Source organism: Peromyscus californicus, unplaced genomic scaffold, assembly GCF_007827085.1.
Source record: "Peromyscus californicus insignis strain IS unplaced genomic scaffold, ASM782708v3 Scaffold_9__1_contigs__length_137607984, whole genome shotgun sequence".
Lineage (NCBI taxonomy): Eukaryota > Metazoa > Chordata > Mammalia > Rodentia > Cricetidae > Peromyscus > Peromyscus californicus.
The window spans coordinates 120,907,599-120,913,991 of record NW_026294617.1 but is presented as its reverse complement, the minus strand read 5'-3'; the positions used below and the strand labels follow the sequence as shown (position 1 = coordinate 120,913,991).

Here is a 6,393-nt window from a genome sequence, read left to right as displayed (position 1 = left end):
AGTTTAGGCCAAATTTTGGAGGATTTGGCTGAATTTAAAGGCATGAGAGTCTGGTCACCTAGATACAGGATGAGAAATAAGATAGTGTGGTCATTGTCCTTTTGCAGAGACAACGCCCTTCATGAGAGGAAGAAAAGTCAGGGAACTCAATCCATGCCCTTCTTCCCCAGTGAGTGAGAGAGGAGGTGATCTTGGGTCACTAAGGATAAAGGTAAAAATCTGCTCAATGGAGCAAATGGTGAGAGGAAATATGGAAAAAGAAACAGGAGCAAAGACGAGCGGGAGACAAAGCCAGCTGATTATTTCTGGGGAAGCCCTTCTAGTGCATAAGGCCCTGTACATACTAGTGAAATTATTTGATGCCAATTGCAGATTAGAGAAATTAGAAAGAAAATAAGCTGTGATTTAATTTGGACCAGCGCAATTTTTCTCTTTGGCTCTGGGTGATAAAAATGCCATAATTTACCCTGTGATGAGAAGCTCAAAAGACAAACACTTAATTGAAATAGGTTGACACCTTTCCTAAGGGTAGTCATTTTCGGATGGGGTTGAAGGCAAGGAAGGAAGGCAGGAAAATGAAGCAGAGAAAGATTGATATCTTACTCATCTATTTCCAATCAAAACCAGCTCGAGTTTCTCGGAGGGCAGCTCCTGTGGTATGGTTGCCAAACAAACCGTGGAGCGGTTGACTTGCTATGATCCGCAGAGAACAGACCAGCTGTGAGAGGCGAGCAGACAAAGGCGAGAAAGATCTCCTCAGCAAAGCTTCTCCGAGGGGCTATGGTTTCCATGTTCATCAAGAAGCCTCAAAATCCTAGAAATTTGGAGGTAGTCAGAATTGATTTAATCCTTTTTTACCATAAATCTCATTTCTGAAAATGATTAACAGAGGCAGAGACATCAATGGTAAAGTCTGGATCAGGGGAAATGCTGTCAGCGTATCATCTAGATAGATTAGAAAATGAACGCTCCGGTTTCTCTGAAGGAGACTAATGACATTAAGTCAAGATGAAATAGAAAGGACTGTTGCGCAGGCTCAAAAATCATAAACCATGTGCTTCCCCTGACAGAAGACCCTCAGCAACTTTCTGAACTGCAAAGCCACCAGGAGTATTTTCTTAGGCCTCAGTTGCAGTCCCAGCTGGTATATGGGGTTTGTCCTGCAATTTGGGAAGGCTTTGCCAAGGTTCTGACATCTGTATGAAAGTATGATCCTTCTGCCTGAAGCGTGTGGTGCAGTCAATTACACACCCGAAAACCTCGAAAACAAGGGCTGGCTCACTAAAACAATAAATAAACACTGGAGATCCTTGCACACTGTGCAGGATTGTCCAAGTGTCCAAGTGTCATAACGCCAGTTCCCTGCAGAAATAAGACAGAGCTGTGGTCCTGAAATCAGTGGTGGCTAAAACCCACGTCCTTTGTTTAAATTGAGATCAAATGGTGAAGCGAGTATATAAATTCCTGCCAAAGAAAGCCAAAGCAGGCCTTCTGCTCTGTTTAGGAGTAGGAAGGGTCTGTACATCTGCTTCACATGTGGCCCATCACTTGATTACTTTAACCAGGGCTCCATTGGAACACACGTGTATGTGCACGTGTAGGCACGTGTGCGTGTGCCCATACATACGAACACACACACACACATAACAGAGAGAGAGAGAGCAGGCGGGGTGGGAGGTTATGTTTTGAAAATAAGCTGGTGGAATAATCTTAAACCTAAGTACCACTCTGCTGTACTTTGCCTGTGATATCCTTTAGCAGAATCTATTCTGTTCTGACACAGGCTATTTGCTTCACGGATGCAGAATGCCCAGGTGGAAACTGCTTTTTTCTATGACCAGGCATGGTAGTACACACCTGTAATCCCGTCACTCAGGAAGCTGAGGCAGGAAGATTGCTGCCTGGGATATCAAGTGAGTACCTTTTGAAAGCTTAAACAATCAGGAAGGACATCCTATAAACTAACAGCAAATCTTTCTTATGCAAGGAGTCTTGGCATCCTTGACCCTGGGACTAGGGCACTGACCTTGTACCTAGGCTTTGGAATGGTTTCCAGTCCCCCTAACTGCACATCAATGATTTTTTTTTAATGAGAAACAGGCCTATAAAACTATAATTCACAGTAAATCTTTATCCTGTTTCAGGGTGGTTGCATGAAAATTAATTCCCTAACCCTCCCTCCATCCCTGACGGCTACACTATTAGGAGATAAAAATAGGCTGTTCTTCCTCTCAAATTCTCAGAATTGCAGTATCCAATAGCTGGATGGATAGTCAGGTGGATTGGTAGATACTTACTGTTTAAATCTTCCGTTTCTGACTTAAAATTTTGAGGTCATTGTCTCTTTCCTGACACCTCTTACTACATCAACACCCCATTATATCATTACCTACTCATGAAGCAACTGCACTTTTACATTTTGCAGGATAATGACTCTTTTGTATTTCAGTTTTTATCATAATATAAATCTTGAATTGTAATTTGCATATCTTTTGTTTAGAAAAAGAGAACCCCTATTTAAAATTTTTGTCATTTTAACACATAGGTTTTAAAGTGGCTTTTTTTAAAAAAAGAAAAAAGAAAGAAAGAAAGAAATGCACAAAAATATTCCAATTTATTCTTCAACTGAATCTGATTCCACCTCTGCTGCTGCATCAATAAATTAGCAAGTGTCCTGAACAATACATCTCTAACAATGATGGCTCAAATGCTCAGTCCTCTGTGCCAGTAAGCTGTCTGCTGTTAGAAGTCCAGCTGTAAATCCATAAAGACAATTTGGACAAGACTATCGGAGTGATATATACATACATACACAGGCAATCCATATGTGCGTATAGGTGTGTAGTGTTATTTAATGTATTTCTTTCATATGAAAAACACACAGCTCTTTGACTTTCCTCCTGTTCATTTGTTTCTTCTTTGTGCTAGAACTATCTTCAGGCAACAGTCTGGGAAATTGGTCACCACGGCAGACCTCCTATGGGAACCTTGAGAGAGCTTGTAAGAGACAGAGCACAAGACAGCATCTGGTCTTCCTCGATGCAGCAGAAGGAAACAGACAGAGGAACAAGGCATAGCATTCACCATGCATTTCACCTAGCACACAGGGGCTTACAGAACAGCTGCTAGTAAGGGAACAAGTGAACGAATGGAGGAGATCTCAGGACTTTGTCTCCAGTCTGCTCCAGGGGCCAGGATGACTGTCCCAGCTTCCTGTGTCATCCTGGAAAGAGGAAACAATTTCTTTCCCTTTAAACCCCTTGATTTTCAGTCATGGCCCCAGTAACATAAAACAGATCAACAAGAGGAAAGTCACAAGTTTATTGAATACAAGTCAGTGGGCAAACTGCTTGCTGTTCAAGCATGAGGGCCTGCATCCCGATCCCCAACAGCCATGTCAAAGTTGGCCATGATGGCATATACCTGTAACTCCATCCAGTGCTGGGGTTGGGGACAGGCAAAGACAGGGGAATCTCTGTAGCCAGCCAGGCTAGATGAGTGAATGAGTACCAGGGTCAGTGAGAGACCCTGTCTCAAAAAATAAGGTAGATAGCAAAGAGAAAGATACCAGAAACTGACAACCTGTAGCTTCCACAGAAGCATGCATAGGTGAGTGCATACACATACACACATACACCACACACATGCACAGACACACACAGACACAGACACACACACACACACCATACATGCACAGACACCACATAGACAGACACGGACATACACACAATTAAAACAAAAGAAAATGAATACATTTCCATCCTCCATTGGCTAGCTGTTTCGATTTCAGCAAGTTACTGAATTTATTTGTCTCAGCTTCCTCATTTATCAAGTGAAGGGTAGAAATCTCTGCTTTCCTGCACTTTTGTTAAGATCCCACATGACAGTGCATGTGAAACACCTGTTTAGTCCACATTATTTTGTATACATGTTCACCTCCGTCCCTACCACCCCACCTCCACCCACATTATTTCTCCTTCTTGTTCTGGAGAAGTTGGGACATTCATGTATGGCTTCAAAGATAGCCAGAAGGAGGTTGAAAGAGCCTGTGGGAAGAGGACCAAAATAGCCGGAACAGAAAGTCAACCTAGCACGTGAAGGTAAGTGCCTCCCTTTCAGGCCTTCGGCCTTCACTTGACCTTCCCTTTGGACCAGGACGTGCTCCCTGGACACATCAAGAAGTCCACATTTGGCCAACCTGGCTGACAGTGACACTGTGGGGAGCTTTGCAACCCCCCATAAACATAGGCAATTAAGCCCCTAAAAGCTCTTAGGCTTATTGCCCAGTAAACTCGCAATGAATAGCAACCTTAATAAATGTTATAAATCTCACCTCAGAGCCAACAGGAAATTCAAACTTTTGCATGTGTGGGAGCCAAAGTGCTGCTGAAACAAAAGGGAGGTCTGAGGACAAGGAGGACATTGTACTCTGTCCTCCATCCCCTGGCCGCTCCAGAGAGCCCCAGGCCTGGGAAAGGCCCTTCATTGTGTTTTGTGAGGCAGTTCCCTGGCCATCCTACTCTGCCTTGCTTTACCTGACTTAACTCTTTCTCATCCCTATGGTCCAAGGAGTAATTCATGCACAAACATCTCCCGCAGATTGAAATAAATGATGGAAAGATTTGATGGGGGCTAAATTAGAGAGAGCAAGTGACTTTTTTAGGTCAACGTTTAAGTCAGAAGCAATTTTGGAAACTTAATTAAATCCTACAACTGAAACGTAAACTCAGCACTATTTAAAGGGGGGAAAAAAAAGGAAATATCAAAGAAGAGACATCAGTGACTATTCTGATCCACACCCTCACAAAAGGGTGTTACTTTTAATAAACAGTCACAATTTAGGGTTGTTATGAACCATAAGGCACCCTCCTGGCCGTGTTTCCAATTTCCTCCTTTGCCTTTACTGCTGTTATATTAAGGTCTGTGCAGAGGCAAAATGTTTATTAAAAAAGGTGAGGAGAGCAATATTCCAGATTAGATTATTGCACCTGTCCTAACTGCTCACCAGCCAATCAGAGTTGTGCACAGACGTCAGTGCTCCTACCTCCTGGCTGAGGCAAGGGAGGCGTAGCCTGTGCTTTCAAAGTTGAATGCAGATTAGCTGATTTTAATTACTGACTTCTGAATATGGAATACATTTTCCAGTCACAGGGAAGGGTGAATAAACGCACCCGGAGCCTCCTCCATGATGGAGATAATTACACTGGGATTGGAAAACATCTTGGGGAGCAGAGAGCATTGAGGGTGGAGTGACCCAGACAGGTCTCCCAAGGTGGCCTTCGTGCCTGACGTGGCTTCACATGAACAAAGATTGTTCTCTCTCTGATGCTCCTGTTCGTATGAGAATGTCTTCTAGGATGAAACAGAGGGAAAGGTTCAGCATGCTGGAAATCCTAGAGCACAGTCCTCACACAGCAGAGTCCCATTAAAACAGCACGTGCCTTTGATTCTCTTGAGAGTTTCTTTAAGACAAGAGGCTTTCTGAAAGGGACTCCTTGGGGACTTCCAAACCCGTTAATTGTTCTGAATTTCTCTAATTGTAGGGGCTGCTGAAAAGTACCTTTATATGTTGAGTGAATTGTCCGAATTCTCCGGTGTCAGCCCTGCCCGTCTATGCCTTTCCTTTCATGTTGTCAGGTACACAATGTTTCTATTCCAAGCCAATGTGGTGAATGGGACTTTACCGAAAACCTTATTATAGTTTAGGACATGCCACGGGACTCTGGCATTGCCCAATAATAAGGCATGCCTTAGAAACCTTTAAATCACTCATACAGGTATCCATCTTGTCTTCTCCCCTATTCAGCCCACTGCTGGCAAAAATTCTGTAGTCCAGTGGACACCAACAGAAACCAGATTGAAACCTCACACTGCAAGGGCAAGCCACACATACAATTGTACACTTTATGTGGCCACAAAACATTAAAAGTTGCAGGATTTTAATTTAGCATGTTATCTGAATGTATCCTAAATATCATTATTTTAACATATAATTGATTACACATTTTACTGAGGTTGTTCTTGTTTTTTGTAAATAGTAGTCTTAAAAGTTTGTTTTGTATTTTGTGTGGACAACCCTTCTCATTTGAGACTGGTGATACTGCAGGGGCTCACTGGTCACTGTGATTATAATATAGCAGTACAGCTCTGTACATACTCAAACCTTTCTAATTCTTTCAAGAGTTGAGCTGATTTCATTCTTGGTTTTATTAGCTTTGGCATCTATCAACGCTACCACTTTCCTATCAGCTCCATGTGCTTCAAAACTCCACACACCCTATTAGGCCTGAGGAAAGCCAGGGACCTATCATGTAACAACAGGCCCTTGTGGGCTCCAGTGAGGTAAACCTGATATATCTCAGTGTTTACTCTAAGGACGTAAAGTCCTCTTCA

At 42.9% G+C, this 6,393-nt stretch overlaps 1 long non-coding RNA gene across 1 annotated transcript; it reads left to right on the top strand.

The window, feature by feature from the left end:
- The first annotated feature begins 618 nt into the window (after positions 1 to 618).
- On the top strand, positions 619 to 4,086 carry LOC128106404 (uncharacterized). Its single transcript, XR_008216693.1, has 3 exons — positions 619 to 828; positions 1,784 to 1,913; positions 2,929 to 4,086. It is a non-coding gene; the product is annotated as an uncharacterized LOC128106404 (long non-coding RNA).
- Positions 4,087 to 6,393: the final 2,307 nt, after the last annotated feature.